The sequence below is a fragment of the Carlito syrichta genome, unplaced genomic scaffold, assembly GCF_000164805.1.
Source record: "Carlito syrichta isolate Samal-C Ts95f unplaced genomic scaffold, Tarsius_syrichta-2.0.1 Scaffold315645, whole genome shotgun sequence".
Lineage (NCBI taxonomy): Eukaryota > Metazoa > Chordata > Mammalia > Primates > Tarsiidae > Carlito > Carlito syrichta.
Window position 1 is genome coordinate 1,708,314 of NW_007259741.1, and position 24,084 is coordinate 1,732,397.

The 24,084-nt window shown below is 37.0% G+C and overlaps 1 long non-coding RNA gene across 1 annotated transcript; it reads left to right on the forward strand.

Moving 5' to 3' along the window:
* Positions 1 to 2,041: 2,041 nt before the first annotated feature.
* On the forward strand, positions 2,042 to 23,242 carry LOC103275686. The gene is made up of 2 exons (XR_002481273.1): positions 2,042 to 2,501; positions 23,012 to 23,242. It is a non-coding gene; the product is annotated as an uncharacterized LOC103275686 (long non-coding RNA).
* Positions 23,243 to 24,084: the final 842 nt, after the last annotated feature.

Genomic DNA, 24,084 nt, shown 5'->3' on the forward strand with positions numbered 1-24,084 from the left:
TTCTGCCAAGGGGGTTTGAGACCTGGGACTCTGGCAGGAAACTTGGAGACTGTGAAGAGGGTAGAATCTGGGGTATTTCTCCTAGCGTTCACTTTGCCTCCACGCCTTCTCCAATGGCAGCTACCAGCCCTGCTTCTCATTACTCAAGTTCTAGTTTCCAGTAGGTAACCCAAGGCTCCTGAGTTAGTTACAGTAGTGTCTCCTTGTCTTCTCGTCCCATGTTCCAGCCTCGAGTTGGTTGTGGCTTGCTCCTGTTACTCATTTCACACTTTTCTCTAGTTGGCTTCTTGCATCTCTTTTACCACATGTTTCCTATTTTAACCAATTCTCTGCATTATTGTCCTCCATGTAAACATTGAAGGTAGCAGGATTAGAATATGGACCTATTTTCATTATCATTCTAAAATTTCATTTCTTCTGCTTTCTTTTCATGGAAGGAAATTTGGGCCACAAAGCAACTCCATGTCTTAAAAGCCTAATTTCTATAAATATAAACTTCATTCAAAAGTATCAAACTAATGTACTTTCCATACATTTGTTCAGCCTGTTTTGAACTTTGAACATTGAAGCATTGAAGCATGCATTGATGCTGAATTTCTAAAAATAGCGTTTTATACGTGTTCTCATTTTTTTCTGTACACTCATCCTGTTGCACTGCTCTCTTTTCCTGAATTGATCTTTTAAAAAATTATTTTCCTTTCTCGTATTATAAATTCTCAGTCAAATAACCTTTTTCCCAGGAACATTCCCTAAACTCTTATACTCATCCTCTGAGCAACATCACTTGTAGCCCTGTTTTAGCCTCCATGGTGTGTCTTGTCTCTCTCTCCCTCTCTCTCTCTGTTTCACCCTAGATATTAAGCTCCATAAAGAAAGAACTATGTTTTATCCTTACACTCCTAGTGTCCTCTAACTTCCTTGACACTTAAGATTCATTCAAATCATATTTGTTAAACTGTATCAGAACACCACTCTGAAAATTCCAAGGCCTCTCATGCTGGACAATAACTAGCATTAGAATTTTTAATAGAATGTTTTTGTTTTGTTTTGTTTGAGTTGAAGTCTCACTCTGTCACCCAGGCTGGAGTGCAGTGGCACGCTCACGTCTACTGCAGCCTTGACCTTCCACCTCAGCCTTCCAAGTAGCTGGAACTACAGATGCACGCCACCATGCCCGGCTAATTTTTGTGTGTGTGTAATTTATTGTAGAGATGAGGTCTCACCAAGTTGCCCAGGCTGGTCTCGAACCCCTGGGCTCAAGCAATTCTCTCCCCTTGGCCTCCCAAAGTGCTGGGATTCAGGCTGAGCCACTGTGCCTGGCCATGTTTTTATTTTTAAATATTTTAGTACTAGGAATATTTTGCTAACAACCATTTAACAAACTGGTTATTTCATGAGATGCCTAGTGTCTATTCCCTGACCATAAAAGTACCTTGTCTCTGTCAAACAACATTGACACATGAGGTGAACAGGTCATAAGAGGAACAGCAGCTCTTTAATAAGTTTAGGACAGAACTTTTCAAATCTTTACCATGTTTTTATTCCTCTTCACTAGAAGTTGCATCCTCTTTCTGTATTTGTCGTTCTAAGTTTAAGCCCTTGTTTCTAGTGTCTGTCTAAATATATTCTCACTGCCTCCACCATCAATTAAGTAAATGTCATGTCTCCAACTCATTTCCTTTAAAAAGGATGAGCTCAGGCATGCTCTGTTTACTCCATTTCTAATGGCTCTCTTTGTACACTTTGGTCCATTGCCTCCGGTGTCATTTCTCATGCATCTGTTTATTCTACCCAATTAGACTCAGAGCTTTGCAGTCAAAGGTGCTTTTTCTTTTATGTCTCCTCACAGCATGTTCACAATATAGGCTCACAAACTAAATGTCTTCTAGATTTCACCAGTCTCTCTGCTGGTATGTTAGTTCCTTGTTGGATGAACACGCTGATATGCTCATCTGCACCTAATTCCATAAACGTTTGGTCACCCACGCAGGACACAGCTCTGGGTGGTTCCTTTATTCCAGACCAGAGATTATGTGAGCTAGGGTGGGCTGCATGAGGACTCCAAGACTCCCTTGCCTCTTTTCTTTGAATCCAGGGATATCCTTAACCTACTTCTCCCCAGGGATTCACCACTGCCCTTCTAGTAGTTCCCATTATTAATCATTGGTTCTCTGTCACAGAACCTGTTCATTTCCTTCATAGCACTTTTGATAACTTGTAAATATGTGCGTGTGTTGTGTGTATGTGTGTATGTATGTAAAGCATATATAGAATAAGCCTATGAAGTAAATAAATACATTTAAATGTTTATAAATATGTAAGATCTATGGCAGATGTAAAGTATATACGTGTATATGTCTAAGCAATACATACAAAAAACACCCTATGTATGAATGTGCATGTGTGTTTCCTGGTTTCATTTTATCTTTCCCTCTGCAGGTTTCCTTGACCCTGACGTGCTTCACACTAAACACCCCAGCTAACGCAGAGCCTGGCACATAGTAGGTACTCATAAGTGTTTGTTGAATAAATTAAAGGTGAATGAATGTATCTATGAGAGCAAAGATTTTTTTCAATCATTAATTCCATGAGATCGTAAGTTTTACTGAGCAGAAAGTATAGAGAGGAGAGAACTAAAAGTATAGGGAAAAAAAGAAAAGAGTACATTTTCTTCACTTTACTGCAAAATTGTGTAGGTTTATAATCTGCCTCTTTTCAGAAAGAGGCTCCCAGACTTCTCAGTTTGCTTTTACCTAGACAGGGAAAAGAGAAAAACAAGAAAATCTCCACTGCCCACTGTTCGTGCTACCCACTAGTAAAACTACAAGTAACTTAATTAAAAAGCCAATGATTGCCAAATCAGATAGCAAAAAAATTCTAGTTGGGAATTTCTCCATTTACTGTTGAACCTCCTGTTTCTTCTCTACCAACCCCATCCCGACATCTGTAGACACAGGCACTCTTTTCTCCAAAATAAAAAATACGATGGCTGAAAAGGAAAAGTGGAACGATTACAGGAGTAAGCAGTAGAGTGTGGTGGTTCATGACCGAACTGCAACCCAGACAACCTGGTTTCAAGTCCTGGCGCACGTTTCTCTAGTTGTGAGATTATAAGCAAGTGACATAACCTTCATTTGCTTCTGTTTCCTCATTTGTAAAATGGAGATCATAATAGAACCGGTTGAGCATCCCTAATCCAAAAATTCCAAGTCCAAAATCTGAAGGTTGAATGCTCACATGATGCCACAGATGGAAAATTCCTCTCTTGACCTTTTGGGACTGGTCACAGTTAAAACACTGGAGCACAATGCCGTGTTTATTCAGCATCCCCAAGGTAAAAATAAAATTACCTTAAAGCTATGTATATAAGCAGTACATGAAACAAATAAACTTCATCTTTAGACTTGGGTTCAATCCACAAGATAGCTTATTATGTATATGCAAATCTTCTAAAAATCATAAAATCTAAAAAATATATATATATATATCAAAAGTCGAAACACTTCTGGTTCCAAGCATTTTGGATAAGGTATATTCAACCTGTGCCTAACTCCTAGGGCTCCTTTTTTAGGATGAAATAAGTTAGAACATGTAAAGCCCTTAGAATGACATCTGGCACAGAGGAAACAATAAATGGTCACAATCATAGTCTTTATTTTATTTTATTTTATTTTATTTTATTTTATTTTGAGTTGGAGTCTCACTCTGTCACCCAGACTGGAGTGCAGTGGCCGCTCCCGGCCACCGCAGCCTCGACCTGCTGGGCTCCGGCGATCCTTTCGCCTCAGCCTTCTGAGTAACCGGAATTACAGGCATGCGCTACCATGTCCAGCTGATTTTTTTATTTATTGTAGAGATGAGGTCTCGCCAGGTTGCCCAGGAGGGTCTCGAACCCGCGGCCTCAGGCAATCCACTCACCTCAGCCTCCCAAAGGCGCGGGATTACAGGCTGAGCCACCGAGCCCGACTCACAATCATATTCTTATTCTTTGTATTTTTTGTTGTCACCATCTCCAGATTAAGACAGGTTTACTTCTAATGCATGGTGGATACACTTCCATTAAGACTAAGCAAAGGAATATAAATCAAAGGGTTTTACAGATAAGTAATAGTAAGAATAATGAAAAGAGAATCTAGACATAGATGCAATAGAAATGTAAAAAAGCATGGTAGAAAGTGAAGATTCTCAGATATTGTTACAACCTCTTGACAGTTTTTCTCTTTCACTCTTACCCCCACAAAAAATGTTTCCTCATATATCTTTTAAACACCTAATGATGAATATTACTCCTATTTTTGTCTAAAACATTTGGAGAACAGCTGATTCCAATCTATTTTTCAGTACCTCCCAGCCTTGCAAAGGAATCCCAGCTGGTTTAGCTCAATGATTTTCAACATATGTATTCAAAAGCTATTCATATTCTCCAATGTTGTTTAAATTTATTTGCCTCATTAATAATAAAGTACTGAGGTTTTCATAGTGTTTAACTGTGTAGCATAATACAATAAAATCTTTAGCCCTTAAAAAAAGATATTTTCCATTTGACTGCCCTTATTCACTTATATATTGTTTTTGAATGTATGTATGTATTTCATTTAACAAATAATTAGTTAGATTTTATTATGTGCCAGGCATTGCACTAAATACCTGATTAAAAGGAAAAAACTAAAATAAAACAAAAGGCAATGAGCAAGATAAAATATCTGCTTTCATGAGGCTTAGGTCGAGAGAGAGTTTGGAGCAATAAACAAAATATATCCTATTTCAATTATAAACTAAGACCATTGTTATGCAAGAAATACATGGGGAGTTTGAGAGTAATGGGGTGGGAGGTGGGGAGATGGGGTAAATGTTAGGCCAGTTACAGAGGCCTCTATGAGGGAGTGACATTTAAGGAACACCTGCAGGAAGAAAAGGAACCTGCCATTCAAATTGCTGAGAGAGCAGCATATTGCAGGCAGAAAGAATGGCACTGCAGAGGCCGTGCTATGGAAAAGAGCATGCACCAGTCACTGAGCCTGCCGCTGGACTCTGGTGAGCAGTGAGGCAAAAGACCTGAGAAGAGATACGAGGCAGAGAGAGGTGGGATCATCCAGGATCTTCTGATTTGGATATGCTTCATACAGAACAGGGTACTGTTGCAAGGTACACAAGCAATAATTTAGCATGATCTGATGATGTGTTTCAAAAAATAACCTTACACTAACCATTTTACTATATGTGTGTAACTTACAGCCTCGTGATGTTTACCTTAAATATATACAACAACATTTATTTTAAAAAATCAAATTATATAAACTTACAATCAGATTACATTAAAGACTAAGGTAATAAATACTAAAAAAAAAGAAAAGCAAAAAAGATAACCCTCGGTGCTGTGTGGAAACCTATGGGAAGGGGATATGAGTAGAATAAGAAGACAACCTGGCAGAACGTTAGAGTAATCCGAGTGAGAGACATTTGTAACTTGGCCTTGAGTGTTAGTAATGGAGCTATAAAGAACTGGATATGGGAGATGCTTAGGATCTAGAAATAACAAAATGTCCTAAGGGATTAGATTGGAAAGGGAAGAACCATATATGACTCTGAAGTCTCTGCCTCAAGTATGGAATGACAGTTTTATTTACTGAGAAGGAAAAATAGGAGAAGTATCAGGAGTTCTGTCTTGATCAGGTTAATGCCATGTTACTTACATGATGCCCCAGTGGAGATGTTAAGTAGGCATGTGAATATACTGATGTGAAACCATTATATCAATGAGTCAAAGATGGCCACCCTGTATTGGCACCTGCGTTGGTTATTTCATCACTCAGGGTGAGACCCATTGACTCAAAAGTGAACTAGGGGACAAAAAAACAAATGTTTATGCATGCATTTATTTTTTTAAATAGGCTACACAAGCAGGTTTTTAGCCATTTAAAATCTGTCGGTTTTGCACACCCCACAAAAACTCACCTCACATCTGGAGCAAGGGTGGGTCATGAAGACCCAAGCCCTTTGGAACTCTTTGACCCAGACACTCTTCCATGACGCTGAGTAGCATTGCCTAGACACATAAGTCCCTGTCTCCTAGAAGTTCTCTAGCTCTCCTCCCCTTCTGAGTAGTGACCCTGACCTTAGCTTTTGGACAGACTCCTGCTGTGAGGGACTTCCTACTCTTGAGAACCTGTCAAAGTAGCCCCAAATAAAGTTCATGTGTTACTGCCACCTTGTGGTCATATTTTTTTCCTGGCTCAACCACAAAATCCGTCAAACCCCCTACAGAAGCCCTAAAAAAAGAGAAATAAAAAGTAGAGGGGGAAAAGAAAAGGAAAACAAACAAACAAACAAATGATCGGACATGGAGATGTTTGTCTCAATGGAAATAATCAGGATAGAGAAGCCATTAAGGCCATGAGAATCTATGAAACTACTTCAGGCTGAGTGCTTAGAAAACAGGCAGGCCGACCCAGTACTGTATCTGATAAGTTACAAAATTTGAGATCTGGTAAAGAGGAAAAACATACAATTATAGCCACTTGATCAATTCCTATTCATATTATTTTACTCAGGCGACACATTGGCTTCTTTAGGACAAAACCCTGTCTCCTTCTCCCCTCCCCAACCAGGCCAGACAAGAATGACTGGTCTGTTCTCCTGTGGCTTTTCTATATAACTGTTTTGCCACATATTAATGAAAGTTTCTGATTATTTTTCTGCTTTCACATAAGGTTGTCCTTGAAGGTGGAACATGTATTCATCTCTAAATTTTGGAAATCAAGCACAGCACCTGACGAGTGCAAAATAAATATTTTCAGAAAGATTCAATGAACAAACAAACGAATGAACAGGTAATCTGACCATATCAGAATGGGTACAGAAAGGAGTCATGATAATAAGATGGTGACAAAAGACTTCAAGTGGCTGGGGAAGGTTGAACATCTTTTGTTGTCACGATAATAGTATTACTGTTCATGCCTTCATCTCAAACTGAAGTTAGAGTCTACTTTTACCCTAAATAAAGACAACACTGGGCTCACTTGTATTGTACTATAGGAACTATAGAAAGAGATAATGGATTAATATTAAAATATTTCAAGCAATTAGAAAGGTAGCAAATATCAAAAAAACTCAAATGATACAAATTAATAAATTTTATTCATAATTTATCTTTTAATATGTTAATTTTGTTTTGCTTCTTTAACAGAATTTTTTTAATGGCATTGTAGGTTGAGTTATATAAGATCTATATTTGAGTCACCTTTGAGACAATTTTCTGTTCTTATTTAGACCTGCCGTTTGTGATTTCAATGCTGCTATCTTTTGATTTTCTTTTTTTTTGAGTTGGAATCTCACTCTGTCACCCAGACTGGAGTGCAGTGGCCGCTCCCAGCCACTGCAGCCTCGACCTGCTGGGCTCCGGTGATCCTTCCGCCTCAGCCTTCTGAGTAGCCAGAATTACAGGTGCGCACTACCACGCCCAGCTAATTTTTTGATTTTATTGTAGAGATGAGGTCTCACCTGCCCAGGCGGGTTTCGAACCCACGGGCTCAGGCAATCCACTCACCTCAGCCTCCCAAAGGTGCGGGATTACAGATTGAGCCACCGAGCCCAGCTTGATTTTCATTTAAAGAGCATGGCTGGTCCAAGCATGTTATGAGTTAGATCACTGCTTCCATATATTTTTTTACTAAGATACTTGTTCATAATTCACAATTTGGCCTTTGAAAACAAAAACTAACATTAGAAAAGTCTATGACCTCTACATCATGACACTTAATGACTTAGGTAGAATAAAAACTCATAAATACTTCATAGCAAAACTAAATAAATGGAATGCATAGACGACCAGGGAGGCTAATTGAGTGATATGAGCTTATATCCACAAAAGGTCTCTAGATGCTTAGTAACACAATATATTCTACTTCCTTACTATGACATGAAATTGGTTGTAAGATGTGTTACATATTTTATAAGTACTTTTTATACAAAATATAAATAATCAGCAATTTTTTGGATACTGAGTGTGAGAAGCACCCTGGTTTCAAGGTTTAAAAATTTAATGAGTGCATTTAGAATCTATTTTTAAAAATTCTGTGTATCACAACAAATAACTGAACAGCATTCATTTGTGCTCCAGGGAGGGATGGTTAACAAATGTTAGAGTTCTGTGTTCATGTTATGTAATTATCTACAATTATGTATAATTGTAGATAATTACACACAAACTTACATAAACGTCATGTTTTATTGACTTGTTGATATCTGTTTATGAAAATACTGACTGAGATTGGTCCCTCCCTTGATATGTAAAACACATAAAATTATAAACCTAAATATGGCAATCCCCACATACCAATTAGCTATTGTTGCTATCAGTAAACATATTTTTATAGCTATTTACCATTTATAGAATGCTTCCCCAATCATTCCTCCATGATCTTATTTTATCTTTAGGGTCATGAGAAAGTTTATAAAGATAATAAAGGTTGCCTATTTAAATACATACCATACGTATCCATTTTTTTATCTGTTATTTCTTGATAAAGCGTTAGATACATAAGAACTCAAATACCTAATAAACATTTCTGATGAGAAAGTTTGAGTGAAGTTTGTTTTGCTGGAGGACAAGGTTGTGGGACCCAAGGAACTTCAGGGACTTTTCTGAATGTGTACAAAAACCACATTATGAGGACTATGTTCTTCACAGTTTTGCAAGTTCAGGAAACCAAAATAGTCATCTTCTTAATAATGGACACATGAATAACGTGTTTTGAAACCTTCCCATAATTACCCAATGCTGGTTTTTTGTTTTATTTTGTTGTTGTTGTTTTGTTGGCACACTCAGAATTTTGGAGTTTCTGTATTTTTTTTTAACTCACAAAAAGCAACACAGAAGAAAAGAAAGTCACTTTTTTCAGAGGGACAGACACATATTGTGCAATACAACTCTAAAAGCACCTGCCGACTTCTCTGGATCAAGGAGCCAAGGGCTCTAGATACAAATTGTTTAAAGGTACTTGGTTCTCTTGTAGCTTATTTAGTGTTCTTTATAAGAAACAATAACTCTGTCTACAGACTTGTGTGCTTTAACATAACAATCCTGTAACTGAAAACTGCCAAAAGGAAAGACTGCAACTTGTGGAAATATTAGTGTTTTCTAGCTGAGCTGCAAGCATTATCCAAGATCACACCATAGAGGGACTGGACATAGTTCCAAGTACTTTGCATGGACTGACATTTAATCCTTTCAACACCTTATGAATGGGTGTTAGGTTATCCCTAGTTTACAAATAAACAGACCAAGGCTCAAAGAGATTAAATAACTTGCTGTATTTATACAGCTTGCAAATGATAAACTGGATGAAAGTGTAGGAAAATGATCAAGGTAAGAATATGAAGGATGCTACCATGTCACCATCCACTCCACATCACAGTCGGGAGCCTAAGTGTCATAGGTCTACTTAAACAGGATACTGGGGGTGTTATTGTAGGGTATGTACAGATTATAAGGGTGATCTGTTATCAAATATAATGAAAACATAAAGTTAAACTTTTTTTCTGAAAAAAAAAGTCTCTGAATCTTTAACATGCTATTTTGTTCCATAAGTCTCTAAAAGACTTATTTGGTCAACACATTGAACCATCAATCCCCTTTTCACCCAATTCCACACACAATAGCATCTCCTGGGGACAGCACTCCAGGAAATGCTTTGGAAACACCAGACTGGAATGTTTGTAGGTTATTCAATGGCCTTTCATATCTCCATGGAACTCTCAGATACCGCATTTCCTTTCTGAAAACCTTCCTATCTTTCTTATCTCCAGAAGAAATTTCTCTTTTCAAATTTCAAACTTTTTGAAATTTTTGATATACAGCCATATATTGATATTGACATTCATACACACACAGTGTATTACTACTTTCCTGATTATAGCTTATATCAGGAATATATATATCAGAATATATATACATACAATATAGATATATATGTACACATATCAGAAAAATATATTCACATATATGTGTGCATATCAGAATTTATACAAAGTGAGCTCTTATTTAAGCAGCAGCTTTGGAAAACCATGCATCTTCCAAATAATTTTTAAAATTCATTTTTGGAGTTGGCTTTAAAGAATTACATTTTTGATATCCTCATAATAGTCTCATTCTTCCAGGGTAGAAAATTTTTTTGAAAGAGTCAAAACTATTTGGAGCAAATAGGAATTTAACCTATCAAGTAACAAAATTTATTTATTTATTTTTTGTGAGACTTAGAAGTTGGTTCTGAGAACAATTACAAAAGTGGAATGGAACATAAGTGTTGCAACATGATGGCATTATTTAAATAGGCACATGGACTATGACATATCTTTGGAAAGTAAATGCAACCTGTAATTTTTATTAAAATATTACTCCTGCTACATTAAGTAAAGAGTTATGTATTTCAATGCATTCAAGTAAATAATTTAAATATGGGAAATGTTCAGGTATAGGACAGTAGGTAGGAAAAGAAATAATGGCATATCAGAAAATCAATATCCTACTTACAGGTATCCCAAGTGAAAATTTAAATAATGAAAACTGTTGCTACATAAAGCAAACAAAAGAGAAATTTCTGTTACTGAAGTAGAGAACAGCGAGGGAGAATATCATCTGTTTTAGTTTCTGTTTGTTTTTATTCTCCTGCGATGTCCCTTGAGGTATGTTCTCAAACCCCAAGGCTTCCCCAGACACATTAATACTATAATAAAAAGTGACAAGGTTTGACTTCAGGCAGACATGGATTTGAATCTCAAATATACCATGTACAGACAAATTACCTCAGTTTCCTCATCTGTAAAAGTATAGAACTGAGAGGATTATGTGACAATGCAAAGAACACACAGTTCAATGTCCAGCACAGCCACAATTGAATGATAATACTGTATTTCATACCTAGAATTTAACTAGATCATAATGTTTTCAGTTTGTGAAAGGACAACTTTGCCTTACTCTCCATCTTTGTATAGAACTTTAGTATTCTTTCTATTAGCTTTTTAACCAATATTTACTAACTAGATCTTGTGCCAGACACTAGGGATACAAAGATGAAATGGATAGGCTTATGGTTGATTGGAGAAATGATATTCATACCATGTTACAGTACTATTGAGAGATATATCCAAGAAGTGCCCAAGAAATATCTAAGAAAAATTTAATATCCAAGAGTTATAGAATCTAATAGAGTTGTAGAACGTTATAGAAGAAAAAGGTTAGTTCTGGCAAGGACTAAGAAAGACTTCATGCTAAGGAATGATGAGATGAAGAATTGGAGGATATCTGGAGTGGAAATGTTTAGAAAGGGATGCTTTAAATAAGAACAAATAATGGAGATCCAGAAATATAGAGTATGTTCAGAGAAGTGCAGTTAGTTCAGTCGGTTTACAGTTTCAAGTGCTTAAAGAAAGTCACAATTAGAATGCAGACTCTGGATAGATTTTTGAGGTCTGAAATCCTGAGTGAACAAGAATGGACTTTATTTGAAAGGCATTGGTGAGCCAGTGAAAGCTGTTAAGTATGGGAGTAGCATGATAAGTGCTATATTTTAGGAAGTCTAACCTGGAAGCATCCCATAGTGTGTGGTAGAGAAAGAAACTATTGGAAGCAAAAAGACCAATATCATTGGCATACTCTAAAGGAAAATGGAGGTGCACCTCTGACACTGGAAGGAAGGGCATAATGGTGGTTGAAAACCAGAGAGCAGAAGACTTCTCTGGAGCTTGTCTTTACATATTAAGCACAAGAATATAACTTAGATTTTGTGCTTCTGTGGGGTGGTTTCGAGCATACCAATAGAGATGGCTGAGCTTAGAGGCTTTGGCTCAACTGAAGAAGTAATAAAGAGGAGTTTGTCTAGGAAAGTGGCAACAGAATTGAAAGATGGGGATGAGTGTGAGGAAAGACTTGGCAGTAAGTCAGTCCAAAGTTTAAATCACCAACTCATCCGTGTTCTGTCTTTGACTGCCATCTTTCTTTACTGTTTGCTACTTGGTCATGTCCACAATTTCCATCTCAACTTACCTGATCCCAGTATATCTATTAAAGGAAGGTTTTTCTACATCGGTTTTCTTCTGTGATGTTGAAGATGAGTGGATCCAGTTCAGCTAGTAAAGAAAAAGAAATCTATTCTTTTTACAGAGCTGTTGGGCATTCTCAGGATAAGAGAGTAAATCATTTGGGGTCAGCGATTGTGCTGACTCTAATCTCCTTCAAGCTGGAGTTATGAATAGCAATGACAGGGTCCTTAGGAGTGAAAAGTCACACTATGAAACACTCAGTAGTCTTCTGTGACATACAAAGGAGCAGGACAGTATGCAATTAATGGAATGTTCTCATGTTTGAATTGGTTCTAGGTGTTGGATTACACAGTATAAAATTAAAATTTATTCACATCACTAGAGTCTCTTATTTCTAATATTTTAAATGACTGAATAATTATTCTCTTACTGTAAGAACGATTGAAATATTACTCTCCTACAATACATTTTTATGGAAAAATTTAAACCTACACTAAGCCAGAAAGGTATAGCATAATGAGCATCACGTACTCTTCACTGTGCTTCAGTGATTATCAGTAGTATGCCAAATGTTGCCAAGGTTTGTATTATCTTTCAAACTTTTTTACTGGAATACTTTATTTTATTTTTTAAACATATTTTTTATTATAAAATTATGGGATACAGTTAAGGATTAGGTATACAAATGTGCATCGTTCAGGCACCCTTGTTGATAAGGGGTGTCTCCCCGTCCCCAGACAGATATTGACTACCATTAATCCCACCTCCCTTCCCCTCCCTAATCCCCCTATAGTTTCCCACCACTGTCAATCCTTTTCTTATAGTATTATGATAGATGTTCAAGGTCCACTATATGAGTGAGAACATATGATGCTCAGATCTTTGTTTCTGTGAGAGGGCACTCAGTATTATAGACTCTAGTTCCATCCAAGTTGCTGTGAAATTCATGATTTTGTTCTTTTTTATGGCTGCATAGTATTCCATCATATATATGTACCACATTTTTTTAATCCAGTCCTCTTTTGATGGACAGCATGGTTGGTTCCAGGTTCTTGATATTTTAAAACAAGGGTCCCCAACCCCCAGGAGGCAGACCAGTACCGTTCTGTCGCCTGTTAGGAACCAGTTCTCACAGCAGGAGGTAAGCGACTGACCAGCAGAGCTCCGCCTTATGTCAGATCAGTGGGTGCATTAGATTCTCATATTAGCATGAACCCTGTTGTGAACTGCTCATGCGAGAAATCTAGGCTATGTGCTCTTTAGGAGAATCTAAATGCCTGATGATTCTTCCCATGCTCCGCTCACCCTATGTCCATGGAAAAATTGTCTTTCATGAAACCAGACCCTGATGCCAAAAAGGTTGGGGACCACTGTTTTAAAGCACATGTCAAACACGTTATTTAAAAATTATTGAATATGCATCTCGACTGATAAGAAATATTTTGGACATGGTTTTGTTATCCTATAAATCTCTAATATCATCTATTACACATTTCACATACACATTTCTCCAACTGTGCCAAAGATGTTCCTTTACAGTTAGTTTGTTCAAGTCAGGACAAGGTCCACACATCACTTTTTGTTACTATGTCTATAACATATTTTGATTTAGTTATTTGGTTATTATGTCTGTAATAGTCCTCCATTCATTTTTTTCCCAATTTTTTAAATCAGAAAAACAAATTTTACTTTATATTTTATGACCAAATTGTCACACAATTTTCTCCTTCGAAAACAAAATTTTAGCTAATTCAACATTTTTCAACTATCATATAATAAGTAGTTACTATGTACAGGACAGTGTACTGGGAGGTGCTGACTGTGATTCAAAGATGTCTGTCAATCATGATCCCTAACTCCATGACTTTACAGGCAGAAGAAAAAAGAAAATTAAAAACGCACAAAGATAATGACAACAACATGGAAATAGAAGTTAGTTAAGTGGTATAGACACTATAGTTTTGAAAACAGAAGTATGGTTTGGAAGATGAGGAGATTCTTTTTGGAAAACTTGGCATGTGAAATGGACGGGTTAGAGTAAACAGCAGTTCACAAGGAAATTGACTTGAGAGAAGGGTAAGAAGCAAAAGTTTATGATTCAAAAACTTGGAGGAAAAAAAGACATAAACCTTGGAGGTGAGAAAAGTAAGAGGCATAGTCAAACTATAAGTAAGATAATTTAGCAGAAGCAGAATATCTGGGAAAGAGATATGCCTAAAAGGTAAGTAGGTGGCATGTTTGAGAGAATATTAAGTGTCAGGTAAAATAGCTTGAACATTGTCCTCTGGAGCAGGCAGCCACCAGCCATATTCATTTTTCCATATATGGGAGACTGATGAACATTATATAAACATAGATATTTCATTAGTAAGCAGACTATATCAGCTCATTTCATAAGAGAACTTAAAAAACTGTTTATGTATTCCAGTAGCAATCATTTCCAAATATTTATAGCAAATTGGCAAGATAATTTAATGTTTTATTTTGCCCAACAGCTAGATGCTCCACTTAGAGAAATGCAAACAAATTGGAGCTGATTTAACCAGCACCCACTCTGTAGCAGCTGAGAGACCTTCACACAAGTATTAATTGTTTGTAGCACAATAAAACAACAACTCACCAAATTTAACATAGGAGATAAAAGATGATGCTATTGAAGACAGACAGACTAGCTCTGCAAAACTAAAACTCTAAACTGTTCATCTGTTATGAAAATACAGTATAGTTTATAAAATTATGTTTTTATCTTTATCAATTGTAAATATTGAGCCATAAATTCTCTTTTTGCCAAAATAATGGTAAGTTATTTTCATTATTAAAAGATCTTCAAATGACAAATAAATTATCAAGTTGCCAAAAAGTGTATTTTGAACTTAATGTAGCTTTATTGTTAAGTATTTTCTTCTTGTGTGGTTATTCTTTTTTTTTTGAGTTGGAGTCTCACCCTGTCATCCAGACTGGAGTGTAGTGGCTGTTCCCGGCCACCGCAGCCTCGATCTGCTGGGCTCCGGCGATTCTTCCACCTCAGCCTTCCAAGTAGCCGGAATTACAGGCATGCGCTATCATGCCCAGCTGATTTTTGATTTATAGTAGAGATGAGGTCTCGCCAAGTTGCCCAGGTGGGTCTCAAACCCGCGGGCTCAGGCAATCCACTCACCTCAGTCTCCCAAAGGCGCCGACTACAGGCTGAGCCACTGAGCCCGGCTGTATATGGTTATTCTTTAATAAATGATGATCCAGTTATTCCATATCATATTGATTTTTAAATATTTTTCATTACCCACATACACCAGACTTTGTGCTAGACTTTTGAGGAAATAAGACTATGTACGAGATGTGGTCCTAGTATTTCCAAGGCTTGTAGTCTAGTACAGATAGTTAAACACATGCATCATAGAAGTAAAATTTGAGACAGGATTGAAATAGAAGTGTCAAATTGGATTAGGCTAGGATTTCTCAATCATAGCACTATTGATATTCTGAATCAAATACTTTTTATGGTGGGCATCTATCCTGTACATTGTGGGATGTTTAGCAGCATCTCTGACCTCTACCCAGTAGATACCAATAACACCTCTCCAGTAGTGGCAAGCAAAAATGTCTCTAGATATTGCCAAAGGTTCCCTAGGAACCATAGTGCACAGTCATCAACAGTTTTGAACTACTGCATTAGATGGAAAGTCCTACACATATTTTGTTAATGAAGATGACTTCCGGTTGAGAAAATCAAGGAAAGTCCACAGAGACATGAGGGCTGATATGAGTAGGTTGAAAAAAGGAGAGCATTCCAGGAATAGAGAATGCAATGGGAAAGTGGCTAAATTCAAGACCGGAAGGCAAATGGATAAGTATAAATTATGATCATGGGTCATATAGCATCTAGTGCATAAGAGGTGGTGAGCAAAAAACAAAGCAAAACAGAAAAAAACTGATAGGGTGAAAAGGAATCAAATTATGGAGGCCCTTGAATATAAAATAAAGAGAATGTGTCTCATTTTACAGAGATGTCGTTTGAACATGTGAGTGAAATGAATAGAGCATCATTCCGGAAATGTTACTATGGTAGCTCTGGGCAGAATGACTTGACCATACACAAAAGTTCATTTTAGGTATGGGATTCGGTTGAAAACATAATTTGGAGAAACTGGAGAATATATTTGTGGGATATGCATTTCCCAGCATGGGATGAGAAAGGAAGAACAAGTAAAGAAGTAAACCCTGTAATTTGCTTCTATGTCTGCGCTTGTAAATTGTTGTTGAGGTTGTTTTCTCAAAATAGAGTTGACACTTGGTGACAGAGCTGATTGGCAGATGTGCCCTGATTCACTGGGAGTCCATGAAGTGGAAAGTAGTAGCTGATGTAGCTGATGTAATACTGCCAAAGACGGTATTATTTCTAATAATAAGTCTCCAGTGACACAGAAGCTGTGAATCTAGGCTTTTTAAATAATCCCATTGAAGAAAAATATTCCATTTCAAGGCCTGGGACAGAAAAAGTGCTCACTGCATACCTACCTGTCACAGGGAGCTTCTCTCCACACAAGCAGACTTTTGAAAGTTTCCCCATTCCTTTCCGTTTATCTTCATTTCCCCATTTGCAACATGAACCATTAGGGCAAGACATCATTCAATTTCAGATGATACGCAACCATAATACTAGAACCCCTGAGAACTTCCTTTTAAGGGCCTAAAATGTACACTTAGGTAAATTTACACTCAGTCAGTGACTATACTGTTCATTCCCTCTGAAAAGATTTATTATCCCTTGAACACTAAAACCTCTCATGTGCAGACAATACAGCTTTAAAATTAGGGAGAAAAAAAGCAACTGGCAAAGAGTCCTGGGCAGTCATCAGTTTCCTTTCACCCCAACATCTTTCATTCTCACCCACGTTACCTCTAACTTGAATTCAAGAAATGGGCATTTACTGAAATCATAGAGACCTTCTTGTCTCTGTTTACCAATGGGTTAGTATACTTATTTTAGAAATTTTTAAATTTGCATTTTTTGAGGTTATTACTATATTTGGTAGACATCAAAAAGGTAAAACTCAATTTTTTTTTTTTTTTGAGTTGGGGTCTCACTCTGTCGCCCAGACTGGAGTGCAGTGGCCGCTCCCGGCCACCACAGCCTCGACCTGCTGGGCTCCAGCGATCCTTCCGCCTCAGTCTTACAAGTAGCTGGGACTACAGGCGCGCGCTACCACGCCCGGCTATTTCTTTTTTAATTATTGTAGAGATGAGGTCTCGCCAAGTTGCCCAGGTGGGTCTCGAACCCGTGGGCTTAGGCAATCCACTCACCTCAGCCTCCCAAAGCGCGAGATTACAGGCTGAGCCACCGAGTCCGGCTTAAAATGCAATTTTTGAAAAATACAGATGCAGTGAAGCCATCAGAGATTAATTGGCTAGTAAGAAATAAGAACCTAGGGAAACTGATGAAAAATATTTAATCTCAGCACAAGAACTTTGATTTTGTTAAATAAGAAAACTAGCTTCATAACCAAGGAATTAAAAGTGGTGGAAAATTAAGTGGTTTGTTTTTTTTTTTTTTCCTGGCAGTTAGAGATAAAATAGATAATAATTAGAAGGAACTTGAATAAGTGAGACAAGTTAAGAGGCTGCTGCAATAATCCAGATGTTGTTCATTCATCAAAAGCAATGTTTAAGTATCCACAGTATTAATGGCACTTTATTAGATACAAATTAATGCTTACTTGAACTAGGGCAATGGCTACAGAAATAGAAATGATCCTATTGAATACTAATACAATGATTAAATCAGCTCAGTCCCCCCCCCTTTTTTTCTTGAGGCATTTATTCCTGCATTTATCAGACTTCACATATTTGAAACTGATCCACAGTTCAGAGATGCTTTCTTAAAATAAATTGTATCAAGAATCACAAGAAAAATTCAGTTAATAGTTGCTGATCAACTGCTTGTCAGTCTATACCAAGATGACACTTTCCTAAGATAAACAACACAAAAGCCTACAGATGAGGGCTGGGAAAAGTAGAGAGAATGCAGCCCCTCCAGGTTCTATCAAAGGCTCTATTTCTGTCAGTCACCAGAGAATTGAAATCCATCCCCATCCTGCAAGAATGCTTTTAGTGAGTGGTGAGTGTGTTCATTAAAAGAAACGAATGAAACCAAATGGCTACCATTATTGATTATTTCTGCCCTTGTGGCTTTAGACTGGAAGTGGTTTCCAACGTCCAAAAAGCTATTTCCATTTTTTTTTCTTAATTTGATCTACAGCATTGTGGACACAACTAATTCTAGTCACATCTGATCTATCCCATCAGGCTATTAAGAGTGAGTGTCAATGAATCAAGGAACTGCATTTGAAAGCCTTTTTTTAAAAAATCTTTTATATAACTTTAAATGTATATTAAAATAAATAAAAAAGACACCTAGATTGTTAGAAAACTCAATTTAAGTCACAACCCTGATTTTGACTTAAAGCACAAGTCAGTGTGAAATTTTAAAATGTGGTTAAATGAAATCTCCCAGTTATTGTTCCAGTTTTTCAACATAATGCTCACCACTCGAAATTTTAAAAATAATATTAATATAATATTAACTACAGGACATGTTATTTTGATATTGTATAAAAATATTGAATGATATCAATGAGTTTCATTTTACATAAGTCCTTTTTGAAAGGGCTTTTCATAGATTAAAACATAATCAGTGAACACAAGGGTCTACTTTAAACACTTTAATAATATGAAGGTGTCTCAATCTATACATTTATATATGCTATTGTTTTTGTATAACCAACTGCCCATGGACTTGTGTTTGTTTCCTCATTCTTATATTTGGTAAACTTTTGTTGATATATTACGTGTTAAGTGCAGCACAGGAACCAGGCACATGAGGTTGTGCAAGACAGAGTTCCCACTTTTGAGGAGTTGATGGTCTAGTAAAAAAGAGAAAAATGAAACTGTTCCATACAGAAAGATATAAAAGTGCTGTTGAGGAGATGAGCGCTTAACACCTAAGCCAGAATGTGGGTTTTGCATTGTAATGTTGTTTATTCCTTCTCCAGTGTATTTAAAATTCTGACAACAATTTTAGAAATTTCCTGTGAAAGATGGTAACACAAGCACATGGCTTCTATAAGCAGTTCAACATCCTCACAGTATGTAAAGGGTCTGAAGGACTCTCCAGCAACCACTCTCTTTTTTACATAAATTCATCAAATCCTTCCAGTATTCTGACATTGCTGTGAAATCTTTTAAAGCCCACCACGTTCTGTATCTTGAGAGTATCTTCCTGAGTCAAAATTACTTTATGTTGCCTCTTCTGTTTCTCTCCCTATTTTTTCCTAAATAAGCAAGTCTGGAAGCAGTTCTTTTCTTTGGTAAATATGATTTATCTGCTTTGGGGAGAAAAAAAAAAGAAACACTAAAAAACCTGTGGTGCATTTTCTGCTTCCGTAAATGGGTCACACTTTGTCAAATTCTGAATATCTTAAGCCTTTGTGGAGATCTGTTTTTCTCAAATAGTAGGTTGCGGCACTGAATATCAAAGGGTAATTTATTTTGTTATAAGCAGGCTTTTTGTTGGTTCTTTTTTTTTTTTTAACCTCAAGACATGAATACTTCAAAAAAGATACTGAGAGATAAATTAGAGATAAATTAAGCGAGGAGAGTATTGATCTTCATTTGTATTTGTACAATTATGCACTACCTTTCATATATGGAAAGTATTATTGTGACCTGAGATCTGTAGGATATCTGCTTTGTGAATTTTCTTGTGGCAGTGATGAATTTGAGGTGCTCCAACCCTGAGAAAAATGGGCAGTGGCCCTGCCAGAAAGTAGCTTCTACCAACAGGGACACCAAAATGTACCATCTTCATTTTGGGGCAGAGCTTAGAGCATAGGCAAATACAGAATTTGCCTATAAACAAAGGTAGATAATATGCATTATCAAGAATATGCCAACTGGGCTTGGTGGCTCTGCCTGTAATCCCAGCATGTTAGGAGGCCAAGGCGAATGGATTGCCTGAGCCTGCGGGTTCGAGACCAGCCCGGACAACTCGGAGAGCCCTTGTGTCTACAGTAAATCAAAAATTAGCTGGGTGTGGTAGCGCGCGCCTATAATTCCGGCTACTTGGAAGGCTGAGGCGAAAGGATCGTCAGAGCCAGGCAGGTCGACGCTGGGGTGACCGTGAGTGAGTGTGCCACTGCACTCCAGACTGGGCAAAGGAGTGAAACTCCAACTCAAAAAAAAAACCAAAAAAGAATATGCCACTTACAGCCAATTGCCATAAAAGTTTTTAATTTAGTTGAAAGCTTTACTTTTTGATTTCTAAGTAACTTCTCAAAATTGCTTATGCTATAATCTTATTTGTTAGGATGAACTAATGTCATTCTAGTAAGCTTATCAACCAGAATGATAAAATCTGATGATATGTACACTTTTTTTTAAGTTCTTTAGGATTTATTTATTTATTTAAACTTTTTTTTTTTAATTTTGAATATGTGGGGTACAATTCAGGGTTAGGTATACAAATGTTCATTATGCAGGTACCCTTGTTGATGAGGGATGCGCCTCTTTCCCCAGGCAGATTCCCACTCCTGCCAATACTGTCTCCTCGGCCTTCCCACTCCCCTGCTGTTTCCCGCTACTGCCAATTCTTTTTTTATAGTATTATGATAGTTGTTCAAGGTCTGCTTATGAGTGAGAACATGTGATACTCAGTTCTTTGTTTCTGTGAAAGATCACTCAGTGTCATAGGCTCTAAGTCGATCCAGGTTGCTGTGAAGCTCATGATTTTGTTCTTCTTTATGGCTGCGTAATATTCCGTCATGTATATGTTATGTACACATTGTAATTCAAGAAGTATTTTTGTTCTGATAAAGCACCTATCACAATGTCTGGAATATAAATGTTCACTAAGTGTTTTCTTCTCCTTTTACTCAGTGATATTTATCATGATAAATTATTCAATTCTGCTAAATTCTCACATTAGGACTATCCTACGTGTCACATATCACTTTATTCTAGAGATTATTTGGTATTAAAATAACAGTTAGGTATATTAAAATTTATTTTAATTCACAAATTTTCACCAACCATACTCAAAACATTTGGTGCCAGTCCTTTCACATAGTCATTCATGTCTTCTTTGAAAACATTTGTATAATGCTGGAAAAAATAATAGCAGCAGCCTTGTTAAACAAAGGAACAAATAAGCATGTAAGTGGACATTAACCTTCTTCTCTGTTTATATCTATTTCCCTGTCTTTTTCAAAACCTGTATTTACATCTCAAGAGAATTTCACTCGCAGTGTTTGAACCAGTTATCAGTTAAGGTGCTCTTGCTGATTCACCTAAGACTTTCTTCTCTCCTCTACTTTCAATCAAATGATCATTCCTTAGGAAAAACCATTGGAGAAAAATCCAGAATCCAGACTCACATTCTTTTTTTTTTTTTTTTTTTTGAGTTGGAGTCTCACTCTGTCACCCAGATTGGAGTGCAGTGGCCACTCCCGGCCACCGCAGCCTCGACCTGCTGGGCTCCGGCGATCCTTCCGCCTCAGCTTTCCGAGTAGCCAGAATTACAGGCACGCGCTACCACGCCCAACTGATTTTTTATTTATTGTAGAGATGAGGTCTCGCTGCCCAGGCGGGTCTTGAACCCGTGGGCTCAGGCAATCCACTCACTTCAGCCTCCCAAAGGTGTGGAATTACAGGCTGAGCCACCGAGCCCAGCTCAGACTCACATTCTGACAATCTGTGCTTTCTCCAAAACCATTCACCTAGATCTAGGTCTCCATTGCCTGACACTTAAGTTATTGAACAAAACCAATTACTAATAAACCTTTCCACCTACAATCTTCTTTCCATCTGATTGTTCCACTGACAATAAATGATCTCCTATTACTTTCAAGTCAGAATTTTCTGGTTGACATTCAAGACCCATTACTAACTCATCTTTGAATACCACTGATAGAATTTCTTCTCACAAGTCAGCAGATAGCCTTTTATACAAACTCACAAACACGTAAATTTGATTTTTAGACTTACCTCAGCCACACTTCCTTGAAAATATTTTCTGACCCTTCCCCACTGCCCCAAAGTAGACTAGTACTCCCTTCCCTGAGTAGTTTCAACAAATTCATCAGAAAATGTAGCACACTGTATTGTCATTTTCTGTTTATTTTTTCTGCTTACACCCCATAAGGATGTAAGTTCCTTTAGGGCAAAAATAGGTCCTATTTGTCTTTATAGTTCTAATATGTAGCACTTTATTAGCATATAGGAAGTGTTCATAAAATGATTCTTCAATGATTGGCATTTCCTGAATTAAGTATTGTGCTGCTGATACCATAAACTTACTGATATATATGTTCTAGGTAAAATTCTGCCATTCCCTATTCTACCTTTCTTCTCACATCCAAAACTTAGGTCAAATTTAACTTCCTTGGAAATGGTCAGATGTTCTTCAAAGAAAGAGAGAGATGTTACTTGGGAATCCAAATCTGCGACTTAAAACAATTTGTTTACAAAGCAATCCTGCCTCTGTTTTGTCAAAGAGACAAGGCAGTGTATGCAGAATCCTGACATAAGTGTTCGCTATTCAACTCAGCCCTAGAAATATGCCCAAGACTCTAAGATGTCCTCTTTGGGATGGTATACATCCTTCATATTTAGAGCCCAAGCTCCTCGTCCTTGGCAATGTGATGAAATGTATCCCCCTCTTGAATAATATGATGAAATCTATTTCCTGCTCTTGCCATTGTCTCTTGGCCACTGTCTTCTCTGGTCCAGTGTCTGAGGTCCACTAAGAAAACTCACGCCACTGGTAGCTATTCTGTGCTTTCTCATTTCAGGCATCATATGGGAATTTACTCTGCCCTATAAGCATACAACTCACTGTTGCCACAACACAACCTTTTACTACATATGAAAAATTTCCCAAGAAGCCTTCTCAATCTATGTATGTTTGGTTTGGTTTCAGGTACGTTCCTCCAAAGACAATCCTGTTCACTATGGAAGACATTGAAACCTCCAGTGATTGGAGCTTGGGGCCTTCTCCAAAAAGCAGTCATTTACCTTTGTTTTTGCTCTATCTACAAAAAAATGTTCATTGGCTCATTCCTGAAGTCAACTTTGATCCAACTATGGTCATCAGCTACTAGACCCTATGATACATCTGTAAAATGTTAAAATAAACATGTATTTAAAAGATGTTCATTTCTACATTTCTTTCTACTAGTATGATTTCTTATCAGCTCTATGCTTAACAACTAATTAAAGAGGCAGGGATGAGAAAGTAAAAATAATTGAACTTTTCAGTCACCATGAAATTTTATAGACTATTATATCAGCATATAGCATAGTTCTTCTCTCCTTTTGAGTTGATAGGAGGTAATTTTTAAAATTTCCTACTGAGCATTTTAAAATGTGTATCGACTCACAAACCTATAAATGGTTGAAAGTACTATTTGAGAGAAATCATTAACTCAGGTGTAGGAATATAGAACAACTACAAGATTATATTTGACAAAGCAAGATCTGCAAAAATGTATTTCTATTGACAGTAAGTAAAAATAATGTGGATTCTTACAAGGAAATTTGAAATTTATTAGATAAAGCTTTCCAGAGAAGCAAATTTTCACTATTCACTTTATCTTTATTTTCAAACACATTCATCTTTATTCACAGATTAGATGCTCTGCACTTAAAAATTCAGCTTTATAACATTCTAGTTTTTCAGTATTATTTTTGATCAGTCAGGTCAGAATATTTAAAACAAATGTAGACCTAACATTCCAGAACTCATGTGCCCAAAAGACTTAGTAAATTTCCTGTAGTCACTTCCAGGGTTTGGTTTTTATTAAAAAGCTATGTTTTGTCACACAAAAACCATTTCTGCACAAGGCATGTCTCTATTAAATGAATGCTGAATTGTGTATTCTTTTTGATTAGTGAGGCTGATGTCTTGGTTTCCTTCTTTTTGCCACAAAATGAGAAAAGTAGAGAATGCCAATATTTAGTCTTCAGTTATATGTAGACATATGAGTAGTGTAA